This window comes from Clytia hemisphaerica, unplaced genomic scaffold, assembly GCF_902728285.1.
Source record: "Clytia hemisphaerica strain Z4C2 unplaced genomic scaffold, Clytia hemisphaerica genome assembly, whole genome shotgun sequence".
Classification (NCBI taxonomy): domain Eukaryota; kingdom Metazoa; phylum Cnidaria; class Hydrozoa; order Leptothecata; family Clytiidae; genus Clytia; species Clytia hemisphaerica.
This window is the reverse complement of record NW_027104020.1, coordinates 604,701-631,778: the sequence shown is the minus strand read 5'-3', so window position 1 is coordinate 631,778 and position 27,078 is coordinate 604,701. Positions and strand designations below refer to the sequence as shown.

At 35.5% G+C, this 27,078-nt stretch overlaps 1 long non-coding RNA gene across 1 annotated transcript; it reads left to right on the top strand.

Annotated features, from left to right (window-relative positions):
* The first annotated feature begins 11,383 nt into the window (after positions 1 to 11,383).
* Positions 11,384 to 26,722, top strand: LOC136811563 (uncharacterized). Its single transcript, XR_010847245.1, has 4 exons — positions 11,384 to 11,496; positions 25,466 to 25,643; positions 26,024 to 26,182; positions 26,429 to 26,722. It is a non-coding gene; the product is annotated as an uncharacterized lncRNA (long non-coding RNA).
* The last annotated feature ends 356 nt before the right edge of the window (positions 26,723 to 27,078 follow it).

Sequence of the window (27,078 nt, the reverse complement as noted above, 5' to 3'; positions counted from 1 at the left end):
GAGTAAATTTTATGGATAAATCTAGGAGAGACTTTCCTCAAAACACCTAGGTAAAATCCAGGGGTCGCCTTAAAGACATCTGTTCTTAAAATCCAGGAGCACATTTTAAGAAAAAACACATACAATTTTCCAGCAGACAATCTGTTCGAAAAATCCAGGAGCTAAATTGTGAAAAACACAACCAGATGCCAGATTTTTTTCCAGGGAGCTTCTTCATTTTCTTAAAAGGTCTCATTTTCTAGGAGTATTTTAACTTTCTTAGAGAATAGCTTTTTTTATTTTTCCAGGAGCATAATATTTCTATTGAACAGATATACATTTTCCAGGATTCCCATTTTTTCCCAGAACAGATGATATAATCCAGGAGAGCCCAGGATACAGAACAGATAGTTTTTCCAGGAGAAAGGGACCTCAAGAACAGATATTTCATACTTCCTAGCCGGTGGCTGCTCTTGAGTTTTTTGATCCATGAGAGATTTTCAAACTTTTCTGAAATATAATCCTCGCGAGATTTAAGTTTTTAGAGATACGCAATTTTAAGGGTTTTTTTTGACATAATTCTCCTTTGTTTAAACAAAAAACATGCCATTTTTGTTTATCTATGAAACTGAAACAAATATGTACAACAAAGATGTCCTAGAAAAAAAGCTCTGATATGGTATGATATAAAACAAAAATGTAAGAGTATGCAAAAGGTAATATACGAAAAATCTCTAAGTAAAAAAATAAAGTCCTCTAAAAATAGTAAAATCAATCATGAGAAATAATCTGCCATGAAGTGTTTAAAGCTACATACTCAATAGGTTTCGATTTGATCAACTGTAAAAACAATTTTTGGGAATATTTTTTACATACCTACTATAAGAATGGTCAACAAAAGAAAATAACAAGTTTAAAAGAGAACAAAATAAAACCATTGATCCTTGTGTGTGTTTTCCTTATCCTCTTCAGGTTGTGGTTTTCTGAACACGTTTTCCTTATCCTCTTCCAGGTTGTGGTTTTCTAACCAATAAGATTTTGCTTATCAATCCAGACATAGGCAGGTAAGTAATGGCAAATTTGTTTGTCAACAAATAAGATTATAATAAGATCACTGCATTTCTCAGTTGTTATCCATAACGCATGATATTTATACAGGGTTTGACAAAGATCCTTCTCTAGATACCAGGGGGGTGTTTTTAGATATTTCAAAGGCATTCGATCGGGTGTGGCACGATGGCTTACTCTTTAAACTTAAATCTTATGGGGTGACTGGACCGTTGCTTTCCTTAATTCGCAGCTTTCTTAACGATAGGCATCAGAGAGTTGTGTTGAATGGGAAAACATCTGAGTGGAAGCGAATCAATGCTGGGGTACCTCAAGGCTCGATTCTTGGTCCATTGTTCTTCTTAATTTATATTAATGATCTTCCAAAAAACCTTGAGTCAAAACCGAAGATCTTTGCTGACGATACCTCTTTATTCTCTCTTGTGATTGATCAACTCTTGAGCCTTGATGTACTTAACAGAGATCTCTCCAGGATAACTGACTGGGCTCATCAATGGAAGATGTCTTTTAACCCTGACCCATCTAAGCAAGCCATTGAAGTCTATTTTACCTGTAGACTCACTCCTCCTAATGTTCCAGCAATCTCCTTTAATAATTCTAATATCGCGACCAGTGAGTACCAGAAACATCTTGGTCTAATCTTAGATTCAAAACTTTCTTTTGATCGCCATCTAGACGAGAAGATAAAAAAGGCCAATAAAGGAATTGGTCTTATTAATCGACTTCGCAAGCATGTGCCTAGGAGATCTCTACTAACCATTTATAAATCTCTCATTTAGGCTCATCTTGATTATGGTGATATCGTATATGACCGCCCAGGAAATGCTACCTTTGTGCAGAAGCTTGAATCTATTCAATATAATGCCTGTTTAGCTATAACAGGCTGTTTTCGTGGAACGTCTCAGAAAAACTATATTCAGAACTTGGTCTTGAAAGTCTTGCTGACAGGCGCTTTGCTAGAAGAATAACATTCTCTATGGAATTATTAATAATTTAGCCCCTTCGTATTTACGTAACTACCTGCCAGTAAGACTTACAGCACCAGGTGGCCTTAGAACAAGAAATCCTATTTATCCTCTTAATATACGAACCGAGCGTTTCCGTAACACTTTTTTTCCGTACTGCATATCTCAGTGGAATGTTCTGGGAGGTAATATACGAGATCTACCTTCAATTAAAACTTTCAAAAAAGCAATCTATGAATTTTTGAGACCCAAGCAATCTCATGTTTTTGATGTTCCTGACATTCAAGGAGTGATCTTTCTTAATCGACTTCGGGTCGGTTTCAGCCATCTCAACGAGCATAAATTTAGACATGGCTTCCGCGACACTTTAGACCCTTTCTGTGGTTGCCGAACTAACTCTGTTGAAAACACTCAGCACTTTCTTCTGCACTGCTCTATATATTCCCATGCAAGACAATCTTTGTTTGACAAACTGCAGACCCTAGGCATTATTTTTCATCCGCCGCTTAACCCTTCTTTATTCTGCCGGCTTTTATTATATGGGGATGAAAGTTTGAGTTCAAATCTAAATAAATCTATTCTTTGTTCTGTTGTTGAATTTCTTAACGAAACTGGAAGGTTTAGCGGTGCTTTATTTTAGGCTTCTACCAGTGGAATTGAGAACCGTAAATGACTTTAATATTTTTAAAAACAAAATAAAGTCTCATACTTTCAATTTTATTTAAGTATAGTGCCTCTGCTTAGCCTTTAACTTGCCACTACACTATCTCTTTTCTGGATAATTTATTTTTGGATCTAGTGAGGCTTTGGTTTTCACTCTCGTTGCTACATTTAACTATATCCCTAATATTCTGTATCAATTTGTTTACAACACCACAACACTACGTAATGATCTTTTACCAGAGATAGTAAAGAGAGGCGTTTAGGATATTTTATTTTATGTAATATTTATTTCCGTCTTATTTTTTTTTTTTTTTTTTTTTTTTTTAACATTTTGAATTGATAATTTCACTGTTTTGGGTACTTTCTCCTTTTCAGAGTTTACACATTGCGTCACACTTTTCAGTATTAATATTCTCAGTCTCGACATACTGTATTAATAGACTTCACATACATGTATACTCTTAGTCTTGTTTACATTAATTTTAAGATAACCTTTTGAAGTATCTATCGATCACAGCGTGGTTTTTCTGCGGGTATAACCTTTCATATTTAGTTTAATATATTCTCTATTAGTTCTATTTTATGTTTGCCTCAGTTATTTTTCATACTGTGTTATGCCTCGTGTTTTTCCTTACTATCATTTACTCATGCCTTTCCAACATTGGAAAGTACGTACACCTCTCAATCAAAACGAGATCTAACATCGTAATTTCTACTTTCAAAGCGAATTTAACTCCTCATTCAAATAATTAATTTTCAAGTGCTTTTTCATAGCCAAATTCAATACGTTCGTAAACTATGCCAGCATGCCTTTTATTTAACTTATAATTTATTTATTATTTTAGATTTATAACAGGACCAAAGGTAATATCAGATACTTGTAACTGTTTGCGTAATCCTGTATAAATATTCAATAAAAACTAAAAAAAAAAAAAAAAAAAAAAACAATTGTAGCTTCCTTCTCCAAGATTTTTTTTTTCTTTATTTACTTCTTTATTTATTTTTTACATAGTCTAGTACCTCTGGCGATATAACGTTAGTTCCTAGCGGGGGGAGGGACTATATTTTATGTTTAAGTAATGTTTTGTAATATATGTTCGTAGTGTACACGTGTTTTTGTTTCAATAAAGAAAAAAAAAAAAAATAATAATAAGATTTTACCTGGTCATACTCTAACGTTGGAAGCTTATCTGCAGTAACGTCAAGCTTTACAATTCTTCCATCATGGTTGACAAACAATTTCCAATACTTCTGTTGACCAATCGATGACATCACTGAGGTACCCATACAACGTGGACACTCAACATCTCCTGTTGCCTCCTTGCAATCGATTTTGGCAGTACAGAACAAGCATTTTACAGTGTGAATAAATTTGGTACCAACAATGGAACAATTGGTTAATTCAGTCTCATCACCACTATCAGGTGATTTGAATGAAGTAGGTTGTTTGGCAGGTTTGAAAGATGTTGTATGAGAGGTATGCAGTTCTTCGACGTTGTTGTAGATCCCTTTTTTCAAGTTACACAACGTATAACATTGCCTATCTGTTAGAAACGTTGCATACTCTCGCCAAAGTACAATTTTGATAAATTCGTTTTCATCTGAAATGTGGCCTCGCCTCATTGGTATTTGATATCATAACTTGTTCGACTTCATCCAGCTGGACGACACCTTGAACGTTGACATAATTGCCAACTGGCACTTCATTTACGACTTTTGACAGTGTGGTAATTTCAATCTGGTATTTGGGTTTGAAGCCCAACACTTCATTTTTGACTGACGTCTTCTCGTAAATCTTGAGGGTGCCATCACTGTACGATTGGGCTTGGCTGATGCTAACTTCTGTTCCGATGGCTTCAGCCTCCTCAAACAACCTCCTTTTTCTGGGGGGCATGTCAGACTGCTTTGACGACAGTCCCTTCTTCCACTTCCACATTCAAATTGAAATAAGGTTTCGAATTCTTTGATGTGCAGACAGGTGACATATTCATGATGTAACCCTTGACTGATACATCTAAAAAAAATTGAACAGAACGTAAATTTTGACAGGATACTTACATTAGTTTTTTGGAAAATTGAATCAAATTCCAGGCCCTGCCAATTGGTAGGTTATCGATAATTGGTTCCAATCGATAGGTAATTGATGGATTGATTATCGATTGATTCTGAGTACCGATTATGATTATTACTTATCGATTGGAACCAATTATTTCTTTTATTGATTGGTAACAAAAAAAATGGAAATAATCCTAATTATCGATTACCTATCGATTATCAGAATCAATTGATAATATCAATCCATCGATTACTTATCATTTAGAACCAATTATTGATAACCTACCGATTGGTAGGGCCTGAAAAGTAGTCGCCTGTCAAGCGGTAGCCTCTCAACAATTTTGACAAAAAATGGAATATAGCCCTGCACTGAATAATCAACTAACTCCTTCCTTAAGATTAGTGGAATTTTGGGAAAAAATGTCTCTTGTACTGTATCAAAATACGATTTCTAATTTTAATGTGACAAAATCTCAAAAAATTAACCCTTCAAAAGAACGAAATAGTAAATTTATGCCCTGATTTCAAAGTGTTTATTAAACTTAAGTGGTACGTCCGCCTCATAGCCTTTTTAGACCAAGTGACCCCCCATTGGGCACGTAGATAATTTCTGCGAGACCCCTTACACAGCACTAAGGTGACACCACTCCAATGGGGCGATTTCAGAAATGTGTAGGTTTAAAGACCATAGCAACACTTTCCATAAAGACAAATATTTAAAGTGAAGTTTAATACCTTGAGTGTTATCACTTGAAGATGGACTTTGTTCAGCTGCCTTTCTTTTGGACATTTTGATTTCTGTTGTGTTGGTTCTGAAACGAGAGATGAGGTCTTTGGGTGAAGTTATATAGAGGTTCAAGGCAGATCTCCATTCCCTATTAAAGTACTTTTGAAAGAAATACACTCATTATCTGGAAATCAAAGTGAACTTCTTGTAAATGAACTAAACTTTTCTAAACTTTCAGAATTAGATTGAGGGATACTATCTGATTTGGTTTGCTTACCTTTTATGAATGAAGGAATTCAGCTTTTGATGCGACTTTCAAGATCGAAGTACATAACAGGGAAAGGACTCAACTTGCGGTAAGAAATTCTAAGAAGCAATTATCTGAGTCATATGACCACGGACAAGTTGGGTGATTTAAACCTGATCGGAAAAAGAAAATAAACTAACAAAGTTACAAATTCTCCTAACTAAATGAATATTACCCAGGATTCTCAATTGCGCCATTATCACCAAGTGTAAGTAGTAAGCTTTACTTGCAGAAAATTGTTTTGGCTGGCTGCTGGGCTACTGCTGGGCACGAGTGGGATAAGAACCTGTATTTTATAAAGGATGAGGAAAATGATATAAAACCGAAATGATAAAAATTCGGGGTGGGGGGTGCCGGTGGCAATCGATTTGGAAACAACGTACCGCCCAAAATATCGTCCTCTCAAAATCGGACTTTTACTGTGCAGCAAAAAATTGACAAATTGACATACTTACCTGGAAATATTACGGTGCATTTTTTCTCAAATTTTTTACCTTTTTTTCAAATATTTGCGCTTTTTCGGGCGCCTAAACTCTGCTTTTTCAAAATTTCATACCCTTACAGTGCATTTTCAGGAGCTTGAAAACATCCAAAGGCTTCAAAGATTTTTCGTTGTTCTAAATAGAACTTGTACTCATTTTCGTTTCAAGACGGAAATAAAAATATGTTGCAGTGGTATTGCTGCCTCGACTGAGAAAGAGAAAATTATTCACACACCTTTTTGAATTTTATTTGAATTGCGTCATGGTCTGAATAATAGATACTTTGTACCAGCGTGGTTATCTCGAATTCTCATTATGGATATAGACATGATCGATTAATGAGCCAGAAATATGAGTCAGCTCTTGAACAATCATCTGATAGTCTTGGTCTAAGTAAGCTTTTATGAAATCACTTTCATCACTCAAATAGTTCTTGTTAAAATCTCCTAGGATAATATGAGTCATTTCTACTGCATCTCGTAAATGTTGAATTTTGTACAAGAAATTACGATTATCAAATCAAGACTCTGTTGGCGATAAAAGAGTATCACCGAGAGAGGAAATTCTATCAAAGAATGTCTAAATTTGTAAGCATCGATTAACTCGAATGAATTTTTGTATGCAGCTGCTGTGTTTGAATATATGTGCCCATCTGAATTATTTGTATGTAATAAAAGAGGTGATAATGTGTTTTCAATCTCTGTCGTGTTGGTGTCATAGGCCAGTTAAGTCTCTGTCATGAAAAGTAAATTTCCTTCAAATAATGATGCGTCATTTTTAATATCGATTGCGTGTTTCTTCAAAGAAAGTTTAAACTCACTGTCGTTAATTTCTTTATCAAATTTTGTTTCTAAACACAAATTTTCTCTCATATGGTTGTATTCCTCTGTGGCTCTAGAATCACATCTTATTTCTTTTGATTTAAAAGATCCCGTTAAGTAAAGACCCTGCAAGGTAGTAACTCTACTCAATGCAACGCAAACCTGACCAACCTTAAAACATTTTTGCTTATTAATATCGAAACTAAAGACAATTTTAAAAAACGTTTGTCCTTGAACTTTATGTACAGTACATGCCAATGCTAACTTCAATGGAAATTGAATGCGTTTTACTGAAGGACGATGCTTATTTGGCTAAAGCCTAATTCTTTTTCTATTTTTTCTATTGGCACTAAATCATTCATACGTCCATAACTATTGCTATTTTTCGCTTTCATCCCAATATCGTCTTCATCCATTTTTAAATAAATACGCGTCACTTTTCTTTCGTTGTCAAGCTTTACATATTCGACAGTGCCCATTTGTCCACTGCAAAGTTTATCCTCGACGTCAATATTTGAAGTTATCATTACTTTGGCACCAAGTGTGTTAATAATCTATTCAATTTGTTTCGGTCTGTTTTATTTTCTTCTTCGACCTCATACCGTTGGTAAAACGGAGTATTGAATGGAATAAGAAAATCTGGTAAGAATTTCTGCATCGTTTCTGTGATTTCCTCGACAGGCATTTCTAAGTTATTCATTACCTATAATAATAGTTGATCACAGTTCATTTAAGCACAGAACTTCTATTGCATAATTCTTGATAGAAAGATGGAACAAAAAGAGGGAAAGGGAGGGAAGTTTAATTTTTGGAAATACCAAGTTTGAGTCAAAAAGGCATTGAAAACAAATGTAACTTGGCTCGAAATATCAATTGAAACAGGGAAGTACAAAAAGAATTACCATGGCCATAGAATTTAACAACAGCCCATAATTGTGAATATCTCTCGACTGATTTATTTCTGTTGAGAACTCCCCGATGGTTTGATTGAACTCATACGTGGCGTTGAAGTTCCTGAACTGGGGATTCTTCTCGTAAGGTATAATGACGATCCGGTCTAGTGCTCATTCCTTTAAGTACAAGATAAGTTTTCCCTCCCTCTCTGTCCCTTTGTCGTTCATCAATGTCTCGTTCGTTGTTTTGCTTTTCTCTCTTTTTCTTTCAGATTTTATCGGGCTCTCAAGAAACGAAAACTTCAGAAACACAGTACTCAGAATTTCACCAGACAATAATCACTTTCCTGAATACGTGTCGATTACTTTAAAGGCAGAATAATAATTGATTTCCGGGTCAAAATGTTTGACACTTGATCCAATCGTTTGCTTATCTTTCTTGAATTTCAGTATTCAGTGCTTATAAAATACGGTTGTTATAAGGGTATTAAACTCCTCACTAGGAGGGAACAGATCATAGATTCGAATTGAACGCGTAATTACTAATAGCAATTAACATTACATAACGCGTCAATATCTCTTCACTCTAATGAAATTGTGATACAAAATTAAAGTGATGAGAGAATCAACGATCAGGTGGCGAGTCTAATGATAAAAAAATTTGGATGTTTTCTTTTTTGCTCCATTTTTCCATCTGGTGGCCTTACCTAAAGCTATGTGGATACTTAAAGTAACAAACAAAACAGCTTTTTTACCCCATGTTAAATTTTCAGCAAAATTTGAAGAACTCTTATGCATAAATTGAGCATTTTGGGTAAAATACTGACCAGTCTGTAAAAAATACTAACCATGCAGGTGACTGAACTGAAATTTCGCACACTTTCTTAGAGGTTCAGTACTCAATGCTTAATGGCTCAATACACTGGTGAAAATCTTAATTCAAAAGCTTTCAGTTCTTCCTGAGTTCTAGAGGGGGTCCATGAGTATTTACATTATTACCATAGCCCATAATAAAAGGTCAATTGTAAACTTTTTATTAACTTTTTCTTTGTGAATAACAAAAGTTAAAAATTGATCAGATCAGTTTTTGATCATGTAACAAGCCGTTAATAATAGAAATACGGACTTTGATTTTAAAGACAGGTCTGCAAAGTTGAAGGTTAAAAAACATATAAAGAAGGAAAGCTCGCCGGGAAATCGAGACAAATAATGTCTTTTGCTCTTAAGTTGGTAGGCTTCGTCGATTCCGCCGAGGCTAACCTTTGGTCGATGTCCAAAACAAGTGAAGAAAGATGAATATAGCTCTGGTTTTATAGCTTGTGTTAATAATCTATTCAATTTGTTTCGGTCTGTTTTATTTTCTTCTTCGACCTCATATCGTTGGTAAAACGGAGTATTTAATGGAATAAGAAAATCTGGTAAGAATTTCTGCATCGTTTCTGTGATTTCCTTGACAGCGTTTCTAAGTTATTCATTACCTGAATTTCTGTGCACTTCTGACTCCGTCCGTACTCTGAAATCGCTGAACAGTGTCAATATCAAAAGAGTAAATGATTTTAAATACCTTGGCTCCCACATTAATGATTCTGAACAAGACTTTAATATTTGAAAATCTCTCGCGTGGAGGGCCTGCAACAAACTAAACAAAATTTGGAAGTCTAATCTAGATAATAAGATTAAGGTACAAACCTTCAAAACCTTAATCGAACCTATTCTCCTTTATGGGTCGGAGACCTGGACAATGCCGAGAGCCATGGAAAAAAGTATAGACGGGTGTTACACAAACCTCCTCAAAAAGGTTCAAAATTTAAACTGGGCGAACCATCCGAACCTCAATCAAATATACAATAATCTACCACGCATCTCGCGTATACTCACCAATAGAAGACTTCAGTTCGCAGGCCACTGTTTTCGAGCAAAAGAAGAATTAATATCCAGACTTCTTTTCTGGTCACCAACGGGTCTAGTAAGACTAAGGAAGTTAACCTTCCTGGATACTCTGAAGAGGGAAACAGGTCTCGAGATTGAGGAAATAAAGACAGTCATGCAAGATCGGGTATTGTGGAAGGAAGGCTACGCAAATTTTCCGACGTAAGTCGAAAGATGATGATGATGATGATTACCTATAATAATAGTTGATCACAGTTCATTTAAGCACACTTCTATTGCACAATTCTTGATAAAAAGATGGAACAAAAAGAGGGAAAGGGAGGGAAGTTTAATTTTTGGAAATACCAAGTTTGAGTCAAAAAGGCATTGAAAACAAATGTAACTTGGCTCGAAATATCAATTGAAACAGGGAAGTACAAAAAAAATTGCCATGGCAATAGAATTTAACAATAGCCCATAATTGTGAATATCTCTCGACTGATTTATTTCTAACTCTTCGAGCACTGAGCTGGCTAGAGCTCGATATTGCTGCTCATGGTAGTCAATCTTTAGCAATATTGGGAGCTGCGCATGTGTTACACCAACGAACTCCCCGATGGTTTGATTGAACTCATACGAGGCGTTGAAGTTCTCGAACTGGGGATTCTTCTCGTGAGGTATAATGACGATCCGCTGTAGAAGTCTGAAATCGATTTTAATAATTAATTTAGCGCATTCTTTCAACAACATTTCTGAGATTTTTTTGGAAATTTTTAAGAAATATCAGAAATTTGGAAAGGGGAAATAGAATCGTTTTTCATCTTTTGTTCACGAGGCTTACAAACACTTATTGTTCTTTTGCTTTCCTTTGAAATCATTGTGAAGTACTGTTATTTGGTGTCGTAAGTGCAGCGTCGCAAACGCTACAAGGCCCAAAAACAGTGAATCGCTTTACATTTAGAATACTCAATACTCATTATAGATAGCATAAAAATGTTGGGAATTAGATATTTGCAAATCAGCCGAAAATAATTTTCATTGTCAGCGAGTTTGACGAGTTTTACATATATAACGAACCCGGAAAGTATATAAAAAGAAATCACTTTGATATTTCATGAATACGCGTTTTTTTATAAGAACATCCAAAAATTTGCTATCGGGCGTTCTTGACTTTTCAGCCTAAAAATGTTCTTAACATTGTTCTTATTATTTTCCCTTATATTATTTCCTAAGAAATCGGGTGTTTTCGAGTCCCCAAAGCCTTAAAATGTTCTTAACGATTCGTATACTTTCTCTTTGTTCGGTGCTATTTCAAAGGCAAAGAAAATTTTGTTAGGTGGTTTCATCAAAAAAATTACAATTAACTGTTTGAACTAAACAAAACCATTCCCTTTGGGACCCTGTGTTAACAAGTTAATAATTGTGGAGAAATTACGATATAGTCAATTGCAGTCCAATTAAGTCTCTCATAGAAAAATGTTAGTAAAGAGATTTATTTTAATTGGCAGAAATTAAAGGGGGAAAGAAAAGCCTTGATTTGTCACGAAATCTTGTAACATGTTTTCACACGGACTTTACAGTAAGCCAAAGAGTGAAACAAATGTAAGAAGTAAAGACTGCGATGAATATTTGCGTCAATAATGCTAAAGAGGCCCTGTAATGATCATGTAAGTACACTTTTTTAGTTATTTTAGGAATAACCTGTCTAAAACGCATAATTTCGTCCCGTCAGAAGACAAAGAAATAAATGGTAATAAGAAAAGGAAGTAAATATGATTGTTCGACAACACAACCAAAGAAACATCTTCAATGAGGGGGAAATACAGATCGTTTGAACGGAAAATCGGAGAACCTCGGAGAAAGTAATTGAAGAAGTAATTGTCCGACTTCTTAGTTGGTTCATCCTTTTTTATACGAAAACAATTTTTTTAACCACAACCTAATTCTCATTTCTTAAATTCGAATAATGTTTTACAATGTCAAATTTTGTCAGAAATAGCCCCCTAACCCTATACCACATCAATTTTTGTCATTTAAAAAAAATTAGATATCATAATTTATTAATTTAAGTCGTTTTGTGTAAATAAGGTATACTTTAGATTCTTAGCACAAGAATTATGAGTACATATATATTAATATGAATTTATTTAATATTGACTTTAATTTTAAAAAGGAAAATCATCCACGGATATTTTATTTCAATATCTTATCAAATTTAATCTAGCGTTTAATTTCATTAAAGTGGCATTAAACAAATCAATCGTTTGATACATCTTTAGTAAAAAAGTGTTTATCAATCGTAAAAGGGGTTACGCATGGAGAACGAGTCTCGTGTTCGCAAAGCGAAAGGGATTCTACAGACGCCCCAAACCCGCCCACCAGTTATGTTAGACATGTGAATGTTGGGGCTATTCGTATCATAAGAGGGGTGGCTTGCTCAAAAGAATCTCGTTTTTTTTTTGAATTGAGTATGACAGGTTACATAGCTTAGGCCCATTAGATCATAATTTTGAGTTTCAACCAATCAGATCGATTTGATTAAGGGATTTTTAAATTGTAAGAACGATAATAACAGGTTTTGATTGATACTGCCATTCGACCGCTAAGTTTTTCAAATCGCGACTCAAAAAGTCAAAAAGTGTGAAATTGATTTTTTTTTTACATTTTAGAATAGATTTAAATTATTTTTAAATAATTTGAATGAATTAAAAATAATTGTAAATATACATCAACATTACTACAATAACCTTTTTTCCAACTTAAGATTAAATATTAAATAACGTATCAAACCATACATTAAACTCATGTATCTTACGTGATGTCATCTCATCCATGGACAAAAAAATTTGCAAAAAAAGAACAGTTAAAAAGAGAAGTCATTCTTCAAATAAAATCATGTGCACCCAGTCAACAAGAGTCAACAAAAACTCAATTTTAGCTAAGTTGTTAAGAATTTCTTATGATTCATTATTTGAAAATGGAAAATACATCATACTGTAAAACATCTTTGAAAAACAATTCCTTATTAGAATATACATTATTTAGAAAAAAACATTCTACCGCTTATAAATAAAAGCCAGAGTGAAGGCCAGAGGGATAAGATTAGTTTAAAATTCAGCTCAGCTATTTTAGGAATGTAATAATAACAACAACAACAACAACAATTTCAATTGTGGTAAAGTAAAACCTCAACGAGGAGGGTAATCATGTCGAAAATTCTGAGTATCTTATTTTTCGAAAACTCAACAAAAAAGTGGTGGATGAGCTTTATAATGAAGAAGATGGGGCAAAGGCACAAATAGAATTTTCAGTGTATGGGACTTTTTTCATTGAAGGAAGACACAAGAAGAAAAATCCTAGGCATAAAATATGTTAATACAACCATATACACCTTAATAATCAACACTCTATAATTTCATAGTCAAGAAAGCGACACTGGAAAGTTAGGTAAGAAAGCAATTTAGTTAACCTTTTCTTCAAACTGAATGTTGATTAAAAAGGTATCCAGGACAAAAAATATTACAAAGATTTTATTAACCTAGTTTTTTTTCTTCTTGTGGCTTCCATGATGGGAGTACCCATACAACTGGCCACCGGTCTTCACCCAGCAGCCAAACTCCAAATGAGTATCTGTGTGGCTGTGCCCCATCTCCTTTTTTTGTCGTGCATACCGAACGTATGCACGAGCTACAAGAAAAAAATGAAGTTTCCGACAGACGAAGTGAGTTGGAAACGGATTTCCTTACGGTTTGGGAACGAGTTTGTCATGTGTAGCGTGTGTGAATAAAAATGGTAGCATTTTTTTATTATCGCCCTCGGCTCACTTGAACATCTGTACAGTTTCATCATAAAAAAAAAAATTTAATCTAATGCAAACTTTAAACATTATTTTTCCGGTATCACTGGTCAATCGAGACTTCAAAAGAAGAAAGAACGATGGTTAGAGTGTGTCAATCGGGTCGAACGGAAAGCATGGTTTCAGCCCACTTTTCAGGTGCCCCCATTGAGCATGGTGTCCCCAGTAATTTAGGTCCCCTTGAAAAATTGCTTTGAGTTAGGTACCCCCATTCAGCCAAAAAGAAATTTTTTAAATTGACACTTTTTGTTCTTTTGTCATTCTTAAAATCTTAATGATTTTTTGGGTGGTTTAGTAAAAAGATTCAATAATTTGAAATATTTTGAGATATTCGATTTGGAAAATATGACCAGCCCCCAGAGCCTCCATCAAGACAGCTAGGTACACTTAATGAATAGGTAACCCCAAAGAATTGCAATAGCTCCCCTCTACTAACCTGGCCTAGGTGCCCTTCAGATTTCTGGGGGGGGGGCTGACACCATGGAAAGTTCAGTGGCGTTAAGGAAAAGACAACAAACAAACAACAAAGATAAAATGTTTTTGAATTGTATTAATATTTTTAGTTTTTTGCAGGCTTTCGGATAAACGGTAGCTCAAAGGTTCTCCCTGTCAAAATACTCATACTTGGTATGTACTTCCGTAGTTCGGGAAGAGACTGAGGGTTTAGTCCATGCGGAATTGGGGCCCATCTAGCCTTCGGGGCCCCTAAATATCTTCAGAAACAAGCAAAACCTCCTACGCTAACATTACAAAGATCACCCAAACTAACGAGACCAACATCACCGAAAATTCTCAAACCTTAACAAGTCTTGAGGAAAAAATCAAAATAAATCTCTCAAGGAAAAAAACAAAGAGCTACAGGATCAAGCAAATAAAATCAACCACCTTGACAACAGGCTTATCCTAGCCGAAACAAAAATCCAAGAATCACCAATGAATGACCTACCTGAAACTCATAACCCTATCAATGGTTTTGTGGAGTCTCTCGAGAAACTGCAACGACGAAACCAAAACATCAACGAAACTAAAAACATACCTCTCAACCTTATTCAACAGAGACATTGACATCCCCAAACTAGACCAGCTGATGGCTAGATGTGGTTTCACAAAAAATCATCCAAGTCCAGAACCATGTCAAGCTGAAAATAAAAAATAAAACTCTAAACGGCCAACCAACAATATGATTATTACAATTCTTCATCTAAATATACAAGGTATCCAATCCAAAATACATCAACTACAGGATCTGATACAAACCAATAATCCGGACTTTATCTCTATCCAGGAAACCTTCCTTTCAAAAAACAGACCTCCGAAAATAAACTTCAATGGCTACACTTTAAAAGACTTTCGCAGACCTCTTAAATGCCATGGAGGCATCATCCTAGCCTATAGAGATAGCATCAAACATTCCAAATCTGAGAAAATTGTCACCAAAAGAAAACAACGAATATATCATCTCCAAATTAACATACGACGATAAACCACTTGAGCTAATTTTACTCTATAACCCAAGTTCCAATAATATTGATACTCTAGAAATCTCCAAACTCCTAACAGACACATCCATCATAGTTGGAGATTTAAATTGCAAGCATCAAACTTGGGGAGATCAATCACATAACGCTGGAGGAACTAAACTTCACAACCTAATACAGAACGAAAACATCTCTCACACCTTCCATGACAAGCCAACTTACAAGAGTCACACTCCTCCTCATACAGATAGTGTCATTGAGATAGCTCTGTGGAGATCTCAACACAAATACATCAAATCTGTCACACCTTTAACTTTGGATGACAAAGGTAGTGATCACTTACTTTTTCTGTTCAATATCGATGCTAAGCTGTCCAAACCTAAATACACCAAAACAATACCTCTGTATCATCAAGTTAACTGGCAAGAAGCAAATCAGAAAATATCTGATATTGATAGAACAGACCTCTCAAGACAAGGAATCGTAAACCTCATCAACACTCTTGAAAGCACAATAATTAATATCCAAAATAAAATTCCTTTCAAAAAAATCACAACCAGCAATCAAGGTATTTCTAAAGCAATTAGAGAAAAGATTAAAGAAAAACGTAGATTGATCAAGATTCATAAACGAACCAGAAACCCAACAGACAAAAGGAATGTTAATAGACTGACAAAGGAAATAAAAAAAACATCCAACAATCAGAATAAAGAAAACTTCAAAAACAAATAAACGCAGTAGACTCTGGAGACCCAAAAAAAGCATGGAAGAACTTCAACAATATCTTCAACAAGAATAAAACACCTCTAATGAGTGACATCATAGATCCATCTGATAATTCAACAAAAACTTCTGAAAAAGATATAGCTGAAGTTTTCAAAACAAGTCAATCCAACATCTTTAAAGGAAATCCTGTATCTGATCAAATCCATGAAGACAGAGTCAATAGATGGTTTGATTCACTCAGGAACAACCATAGACCCATCCAGATATATATTGAAAAAGCTGAAATCAAGAAGAAAATTACCAAACTCAAGAACAAAAAAGCACCTGGTCCTGATGGAGTCACAAACATCATAATCAAATATCTTGAACCATCTATTACTGATCTACTCTACATTATCTTCAACGCCTGCTATAACTATAGTTTTTTTTCCAGATAATTGGAAGATCGCCAAAATCAAAATGATACACAAGAAAGAGAGTAAGCTCGATCCTTCCAACTACCGCCCAATATCTCTCCTAAACCAATTTGGGAAAATCTTTGAATCACTTATTGCTGACATTATTAGATTCTGGGCTGAATATAATAACAAAATAGATCTAATACAAGCAGGATTCAGAAACAAAAGATCCACCAACGACGAACTGTACACTCTCTCTCAATTCTGTTTTGAAGGATTCAACAGGAAAAAGCAAACAGACACAATCTTCATAGACTTTGAAAAAGCCTTTGACAAGGTGTGGCATAAAGGACTCTTGTATAAACTTAAAGCTCTGTGAATGCCTGATGAAAACCTATTCATCATCAAAAGCTTCCTTGAAGACAGAAGTTGTTGCATCCAAAATGACAAAGAGAAAAGTGATACCTTCACACCTGAAAACTGTGTTCCTCAAGGTTCGTCTTAGCCCATTTTGTTTGTTGTTGACATTCCAACCCATAACAAAGTCAAACAAACTAAGTTTGCTGATGATCTGGCACTCATGGCACAGGTCAGTAAAGGAAAAAGACGAAATAACATAAACACAGCTAACAAAGATCTCCAAAAACTTCTCAGCGATATCAACAAGTGGTGTTTGAAGTGGAGAATGAAGATCAACGTCAAAAAAACAATCCTACTACGTATCTCCAAGGGCATACCCATTATTATCAACTACACAATAGACAATCAACCCATCACGTCACATTTTTAGGTATGACCCTCGACTCCACTTGAAGCTTGAACTCTCATATATCCAAGAAGATCGGTCAAGCTCATTCCAAACTAGACTATCTGATTAAGATGAATAACCTCAACTTTAGTATGAAGGCTAAAAGAAAGGCATATATCCAACTTATCAGACCCATTCTAGAATACGGATCAGCTATGCTGTGCACTCTTTCAAAAGTCAACGAATCCAAACTTGAGATCTTCCCGAACAAATGTTTGAGATTAGTCACAAACTCCTCCAAGTACACTAGAATCCAACTCCAGGACGAGAGCAACATTAAACCAATGTGCAAAAGGATTAAAAATCTTGCCAAATCTTGGTTGACCCAAGCTAAGTCCAATGATAAAAACAGTGTTTCTCTGATTCATGAAGTCTACTTCAACGGTTTTGACAATCTACTAACTCCTCATGAGGTTATCTCTAACCATACCTAGATACAAAAACGACATAGTATATTCTTAACATTCGCTGATATCTTATGACACAAAAAAATCTTCATTTCATGCACACTCACCACTTCTCTGTCTTCTCCCCTCTGGGTCGACATCTCTGTCATAGTATCATTTTAACAGTTTTTAACACTCTATCTCAATCTCGTACATATACATAAACCCAATTAAATAAAAATATTGTAATCCTCTCTGAACGTACTTATCAAGTAATCACATTCATAACCTCTACATACTCCTTTATCACAAAAAAACATACTCCATTGCTCACTAACATCTATAGATACTTGAGATACACACCTTTAATCAAGTATATAGTGGCAAAGGGCCTAGTCAGGTCAACCACTCAAAACACACAAATCACACTTGACGATTGATTTTAGAGAATAATTTGAAAATAGTAAAGGTGCTGGTAAGGGAACCTTATGCTTTGCTCTTAAAAATAGTCTATTCTATTTCCAGTCAACCGAACAAATGATCTTTGAATTTAAGAGTACATTATTTCTAGCAAAGGCAATAAAAGTTTGAAATAAAACGTACGTGCTTGAAGTTGTTGTTCTTCCATGATATATCTCCGTTGGTGTTGACTGGGTGCTGTCTGAACTGAGAATGACATAATTTTCTTTGCTGAAGGTTGCTACTTTCAATCATAATAATTATGCAACATTGCAATTCGAATGTTTTCTTACATAATTCTAGATTTTCGCTGAGTTGCATAACTTGTTGCAACAAACCATTATGTAAGAAGAGTTTCGTTGTTTCATTACGAAAATCGAATATTTTTTCAATGTTACATAAATCTGCATAAATGTAGGTTTCTAGTTTGAAATCACGTACGTGACCTACCAAAAGGCAGAAATTTTGGCGGGAATTTTAGTTTGGTGGATGAAAAATCATTTTGAACAAAAAACACTATCAAATATTGAATGCACTCGATTCTACCAACATATAGCGGAAAAAGTTGCACAGTCCATTATAACAAACTAAAAAAGAAATCTTTTACATACATTAACGATCTACCATGAGGTCTAAAGAGGGAGGGGGATTACGCGAAACAATCAAGTACATGTTTTTTTTCTGAGCATAACGCTTATAAGCATATCAAGGCTCAGATTTGCAGAATTCCTAAACAGAACATAAGCATATATGTCAGCCTAAAATATTTTTCCAGTTGTCATTTTTATCTATTTAAAAAAGTTTGGTAGAGGTAAAGTAAAAAAAAAGGACTTTCCAAGGTTTCCTATATTCCACTGCCCCCAAAATCTGAACAAATCTTTACAAAACTTTATGCACGTACGTTTTTCTGAAATTTCACTACAAACTTGGCTCGAGGTGAATCATAAGCATGACTCATAAGCCTAAGATATGCCTGGATGCTTAGATAACTTAAGCATACACGAGCCTGACCAAGGGGCTTATAAAAAAAAAAACATGTACACAAAAAATCACATACAAAATAACAAAAGTGCAGAAAAATAAAAAAGTCACAAAACAAATAAAAAAGAGAATCGCCAAAGGGGATGGATCAAGGAGCAAGATATACGCTCGAGTAAATATTTTTAAAACACCCTTGTGTCACAGGGATATCTACCCCACTGGAAAAATATGCTCAAACTTCGTGTCCGGTGGCGAAAGATCTCTCGAATTCTTTCCCGGTTGAGAAAAGATGAATAATGCTTTCCACTGTTAAATTTTGATCTGAAATTGCCGTCTCCATTGGATTTTTAGGATTGAAAACAATGGAAATAAATACCCGCAGACATTAAATTGAGGGATTTATATATTCCCAAAGCTAAAGTTGCTTTAAATTCTATCTCCACTGGCTATGAAATTCCCACCAGGTGTTTTAGGCGATTTATTTAAATTTTTATTTAGAAAATTAGTTTTTGCACGGTGCTTTTCAGAGTTGCCTCGATTTTCTTTCTTCCATTTGTGTGTTATCTGAGTGTATTGTTTTCTTCTTAGGCCTACCGAAATTTGGCACACTATCCTTTAAGACAATTATTTCAAGTGTAAATTTTTCGTTTTTTGACTGAAGTTTCTTCATGATTCGACTTCAAAGAAAACAAGGTTACAAGGACATTTTTCTATTATGTTTTGACTTAAAACTCCCGAAATGGTAGATACACCACGTGTAGAGGAGGGTGAGGGGGGGGGGGGGGGGTACTTGGACAAAATGGGTGTCGGTTATGTGCTAAATGGTTCCTTTTTAAAACCCTCGAAAGTCTCTCAAAATCAATTCCCTTAAAAAGTCATAATATCTGGTCTGATTGAGTTAAAAATAGAAGTAGTCCCTTGAATGGTCGCAACAGCGGCAAAATTCAGTCTCTCAAAGGGTTGATTTTCTAACTTTGGCTCAGACATATACTTCACCTCGCAAACGTAGTATCTCACCCCCCCCGGAACACCAGCAGGAAATTGACTAGTCAAAGATTACTTTCAATTTATATTTCCCTCCATTCATAAAAAATAACAGTTATTTATAAAATTTTATCTTTGGGCGTCGTTGGCTTTGATAGACGTCGTAACATGCTCATCCACCGTGCTAGAGTAGAAACCTGTAAATTAAAAAACAGAATTGAAAGTATTTAAAAATGTTTAAAAAGAGTGAATATTCCCTTCATAATATATATATTCCCGCTCTAGCTGATAAATTCATAGCTGGGAGAACTGATGTCTAGGAGACTTTTCTTCAAAGATTGGCGGTCAGGTCAATTTCTCCGGTCAGACTGAGCGAACAGATAATTTCAGATTCATTTTTAAAAAATCATTAAGAAGATATAACTTGGTTGTTGTAAAACTTCAGAATACTCACTTTCAACATGAAAGAACCAATGAGCGTTCAGTAAGAAAGTGTGATCAATATCTTGGGTGAATTACAAACAATTTCGAATGTCGTAAGTGGCAATTTTTAGCTTCATTATACAGCAGAACAGATAGCCCAGGAAATCTATAAGTAAACAAATTTGTTTCATTTAACTTTTAACATAACGTTTCAGAAATGCTAAATTGTTCGTTTGAAAAATGTCACTCCAGTCTAGAGATCTGCATGAAGTACCTCATACCATTTGGCCGATTTTCACTTCTAGACACTATTATGAAGTATAAAGAAGCAATAAAAGTAAAGTAAGATCAAACTTGAGTAAAATTTTGCTGTGTGGATGAATTCACGAAACTAAAATAGAACAAGCAACATGCTGAATGGACCTACCTAATGATTAACATCAGATGAAAATAAGGAAAAAGTGACAATAATTGTACAAAAATTCAGAATGGAAAAATAAAGCTTGTGTGTTGAATAATGTAAAATGGTAAAAAGGAATTTCCCCAAATACGAAAATCACCATTCAGGCCCAAAAAACCTTTTAAGCTGTTTTTGGCCCAAATTTGCCCAAAATAATTTCCCTTAAAAATCTGGCTCCGTCACATTTTGGGCATTGCCATTTTGCATCATTGTGCAAAAAATCAGAAAAAAATTATGAGTCAACATTGAGAAAAGCTATATTTTCTTATTTGGTTAAAGGGAATTTCCCCAAAATACGAAAATCCGTCTTTTAAGGCGAATAAGAATTTCCCAGGAAAAACCACTTCAGTCATTCTTTAGAAAATCTTGCCCTCCATCTTTGTACAAAAAATCAGAAAAAAGTAATAACAGGATTTTGCACAAAGTCTAAAAAACCCTATTTTAGGCAGTTTTTGGCCCAAATTTTGCCCAAATATATTTTTTTTCGAAAATCTGGCTCCGTAACATTTTAGGCATTGCCATTTTGCATCATTGTGCAAAAATTCATAAAAAAATAATGAGTCAACTTTGAGAAAAGCTATATTTTCTTATTTGGTTAAAGGGAATTTCCCCCAAAATACGAAAATCCGTTTTTTAAGGCGAATAAGAATTTTCCGGGAAAAACCACTTCAGCCATTCTTTAGAGAATCTTGCCCTCCATCTTTGTACAAAAAATCAGAAAAAAGTAATGACAGGATTTTGCACAAAGTCAAAAAAACCCTATTTTTAGGTAGTTTTTGGCCCAAAATTTGCCCAAATAAATTTTTTCTCAAAAATCGGGCTCCGTCACGTTCTGGGCATTGCCATTTTGCATCATTGAGCAAAAAATCAGAAAAAACTAATGAGCCAATCCTGAGAAAAGCTGGTAACAGACGGACGGACGAACGAACGAACGAACGAACGAACGAACGAACGGACATGGGTTAATTTATAGAACCTCCACCGGGGCACCCGGAGGTAGGTCCAAAAAGAATGCATATTTTAAACTATTGTCATATACGTCCGGATAATTAAATCATGTCAGAGAAAATTTTGAATCATCACGGCTGACCTCCCTACTCCCCTCACAGCCAGCCCTTAGCCACGCCAAATGGGAGGTCGTCAGTAGTCCGACAGTAAAAATGTCCGACGTTGGATTTGACGAATGCGTCAGTATTCCGACAACAATTTTGTCCGACAAGAGTCAAAAAAAAAACATGTAAAACGAAATATGAATCGCCGAAAAGGAGGCACATCTTTTATAAGCAGCCACGTGCTTATAAAAATCCAAAGTTCCGACTTTGAGGTTGGGCCCCTAAACCCAACTTTTCTTAAATTTTGGGAAGCTTCATAATTCTGAACATGCAAAAAGGGACCCTTAAAGGCCCGGTGCATTCTTTTTGCCATAAATTATTTCTAAGCAAATTTGATTGGTCCTTTATTTCTAATTATGTCAAAATGCCAAAATGAACTTTTATTAATATTATCTCAGTAAAAAAACCCTTATTCAACATTCGACACTGTAAAATCTTTCGTTTTCGGACAAAAGTGACATCGGAAAAAAAGACTTCTAAATTCTAAATTTATTTTATAGATTCGGACTATTTTCCTGTCGGACTAGAAAGTGTCGGACTAGTGACATGCACCCCGCCAAATAGTGATGATTCATAGAGTGTCCATACAAAATTTGCAACAAATGTTTCAAATGGTTATCCAAGGGAGTTTGACTTGCAAACAATAATTAGTCGTACAAGGGGAATTTTATTCCCATAGGCTAAAAAAAGTAGTGCTGACAGCAGTTAAATACTTATACTGATTTCTGGCGCCGGGATTCCGCAGTTCCCTATAAATGCACAAAGCTTGTTTCAGCAACAACACTATATGTATTGTTTTTTATGGCGCCGGGATTCTATGTAGATCCCTATTTACGAGTATGACTTTGATAATGCGAGTCCTCCTTTGAATGAAGCTCTTAATTTGATAGATAGTTGGCCAGGTCAATCATTTGCTATAAGCCTTTTCATCAGGGATCAAGTTAGTTTCTCAGCTAAATCTATCATACCCCTCCACTTGCCCAACAAAATAACAGCGTTGATTCCACTACATGGTAAAAACCTCTATTTCTCTATTTTGAGGACAAAGAAACCATATGGCTAAAGCAGCATAGTTATTTCATCCTAAAAGTTTACCTTTTATATTCATAACATGTCAAAGAATCTTGTTGAAAATATTTTTTAGGTTGAATAGCAAGAAGTTGTCTTTTCAGGGATTTTTTTGAAGTTTTTTTCATGCTTTCGGGACAAAACTGTCAAAAACTAAAAAAATAGGTACACAACAAACTTAATCTGTGACAAGGAGGTTACAGCGAGAAAATAAAGGAGTGAATCATTTTTAAGGGTTAATACAGGTTAATATGGAAATTTAATCGAGCACCTATATTGGCTTGTTTTTTAAAACTATTATACTAGAAAGTATTATTTTGGAAAATATGGAAACTTTACGACGAAACATTTTCTTTGACGAGATTTTCTATGCGGAGAATGTGACATGGAAAGAGCAGTAAGGTTGCATTGTTGTAAATTTTGAATGGCTTTTTGTACAGTTATTAAGTGAAAAATTAATTTGAATGACGTGATTTGCACAGTAAACATGAGCAACTGGCATCATTCTTTTCACATACAGTTGACGCTATTCCATCATCACAAAACTCGTCAAACGCATTTAAAAGAGTCAGATAGGAATCGGAACCATCCATATAATGAACATAGTCAGCTACAATTTGATTGGACATCCCTTTCAGTCTTTTCTCATCTTCTATTCTACCAGGCATTCCACTATGATTGTTGATAACCATTAAACGATCCATGGGCACTTCATCAACAAGACACCACCTTTTGTCGGACTCTACTCTACTGAGAGCTGTATAGGTAGTGCCTAACGATAAATATTCCATGAAAGTTTTCTGCTGTAATTTAACGCGCATGTGCGTAGCTGGTTTACCCTCTCCAATCGTCATTCCTTGACTTTTAGCCCCGGGGGGGGGGGCACTGGGTTTGCGGACTGACGGTATGTGCGGGCCAAAAATTGGCTTTTAAAATTGCACCCTTACAGTGCAGCAAAAATCATTTAAAAATCATACCCTTAGAGTGCATTTTCCCCAAAATTTTCTATCCTTTTCGTGCAAAAAATGGTCAAAATTCTAGCATTTTTGGTCAAAATATCTAGATTTTTCAAAAATTTTCTGAAATTTCTACCCTTACAGCGCAGGCGGTGAAAAACCCACCCTTACAGTGCATTTCGGATGCCTTGAAAAATACACCCTTAGTGCCCGCACATACCCGTCAGTCATTTTGCTTGGCTGCCCCCCCCCCGGGCTTTTAGCAATAGGAATACTATATTAAGCAAGTAGTGGAAATCCAGTGTGCGAACAGCTTTGATGAGCGTCACATCTAGACTTCATTGGGACAACCGGTACCCATTTAGGATGTTCTTCATTCCAAACAGGTCCATTATAACCTTCAAAATGAACAATAATAGCATCTGGTAGTGATGGTGGACAGCACCCATCTGGGTAGAGAATAGCGATTACTGTGCCGATTGCTCCATTATTCAAGCCAAAAGTAGTCAAAGGACCTTGGTTCTTTGTAAGCATAACAGGACAACCGACAGCAATGAAGGAAATTCCTGGTATTTGTCCCATTTGCTATTGACCGCTTGTTTTATGACATGATGTTCCCCTGCCTTCTACGCAGGGAATCGTGGCCACAGGAACACCCAATCTTGAAAGTTTTTCACGGTTCTCATCAAATACTTCTTGCCAAGTTTCATTTAGAGTGATAACACGACCGTTGTCAAAGTCTTCTCTCTTTTTCTGAGTCATATTTGGTTCGTACTTTGAATTAATGTCGAGCCAATCTTGTTGGGTAATATTTCCTTCAAGAAGTCGGGACAATCCGAATCATCGTTGAGAAATGCAGCAAGTGCGTCTGAAAATTGTTCATCTTCATCCTTGAGTTCCTCAGGCGATTCCATCGTTCCTTTTGAATAGATCACGAGTTAAGATTTGCAACAGTCTTCAGAAAGTGGCCATATCGGTTTCACGTCAGTCCCAGTGACTTCACGTCGCTTTTGATGAAGAAATTTGTCTAACGGCGTTTCAACGGTAGTGTATTCACTGCCATTTGATTTTTTAGAGTTCAACTGACGGTAACCACTCAAACCAACTCTTTCGGTAAGGTTGGTGGAATGATAAAGGTGTCCTCCTGTGTTGTTAAAATCATCGACAACTCCCATCACTTTCATTAGAAGCCTTTGCACAACATTCTTGATAGTGGTACTTATGTCTGAAGTATGCAATAGCTCTCCGTAAATAGTAACAAATTCTTCCGTTGTTGTGGCACCTTTGCAGCAATAAGAGCAAATGTATATGACAAGGTTCAAAAGATCCTGGTCAATCAATGCTTGGCTATAATAGATAACGTGTCGTATAGTATATATCTTGGTGTAAATTGTTTTTGGTAAATTATCAATACGATTTTAGGTTGTGGCTCAATTCAAAATTTGTGTTATAATTTTTTTACTGTAATATTCCACTCTGGATTATCTTTACAACGTGCACAAAACTGCTATTTAATTCAAAGTCTATAAAATCCTTTTTAGTTCCCGCTGGTGATTGTTTTGAGGCTGACTTCCCATATCAGACTTTTGCCTCATTTGGTCTGCAAACGGATGTTTTATGTGTCTTCGTACTACCTTGGAAAATTTTTTGAAGGCTGGAAGAAAATCAACCAACACTCGAGCAAATAAGATTGTGTAATTCGTGATCATTACATTGCTGGTATTCTTCATTTGTTTATACTCTTCAGGCTTCCTGAAATCTAGACGTGTGACAATACATTTACATCTTACACCTACAGTATCAATGACTGTCTGTTTATATGAGAGCTTTGGGGGCAATTAGAGGTCCGATATGACTGGGATTTCGCACAGCTTCTCTTTGGGTGAATATCTTGAGTTAAATTTGTTTATTGTGACCCAGGGAAGAGTAATTATGTGAACTGTTAATTTGGGTTGCCTTTCCTGAAGGCTATCGTTACACTCTTGGCTATTGTTGGCTACCTGCCATCTAAACAATTTCTCTTTTTTTAAATGCCAGTCAATTTCTAAGACAGAACACTATTCAGCATGGCTAAGCCAGTGTTTTATTTTCTCTTTCAGAACATAACAGTTCGATATTGGTCAATCTTACCATCGCTTTGAAGGACTCGCCGTTCAACAGCCATCGTATGAAACCAATGAAAACTTTTGTTTGGGTTGCCAATACTTTGGTGATGAGGTGCCACAGTACCGTCAACATTGTTCCTAGAAAGCTTGAAGGTAACAGTGAAATTTATAGCCTTAGGAAGTATTCTATCATGTATCACTGTTTACGCAGTATAGAGAAAGAAGAAAAAATAATATATCTCCTTTTAAAGCCTTAAATCGCAGTGTCATAAATCTCCCAGGCTTGTAAGGCTCAAAAGCATCGTCACTAAAAGGCTGCTTGAATAGCAATTCATGTGGAAACAAAATTCAATGTTTTACTTTTACTTACATCCGGTCCCTCTTTAACATCTTTTATAGAAACTGCTTCTTCAACACGCTTTTTCCACTCCGTGATCTTCTGGTCGTGGTTTTCCGCCAAAGTCTTATGCTTGTTCCGAGCTGTGGAGTAACAATTAGTCACGCCCATCTTGTTTAACCAAGCAAAGGATGCTTTGTTACCACCGGCAGCCATGAGAAGCTAGTCGTTCCAGTGTGCGACGATGCAATATTTGTTTAGACCCCAACATGCTTTGAAGATTAAAAAGTAACACAGTCTGATCGCCTTATACTTATCTTCTGATTCGGCACCTCTGGCCCATGGCTGATTGCAGTATTTTTAGTTTTCATTTTTTCAGGGGGGGGGGGTGGTTTCAGATGATTTTAAGCAGATTTCTTTCTGCTATTGAATATTCAGTTTTAAATTTTCTGGATAATTCATCCATTTTGACTATTTGTCTGCAAATTTAAATTACTGAAAATCTCCTCTCTAAAGCTGACTCTAAAAAAGTTTCTTTCTGCTTTACCGGCCGAGTGAGAATTGATCTTTTTAGGTCACTGGGCCGCAAGAAATAATGAACTTTTAGAATGGATGTGAGAATTTCTGAAATTTTGAAAAGGCTAACAAGCAAATCGCAGAACTTTTTAGGGTTGGTCCAATGAAACAATATTTGTTAGTTTATTTTGATAGA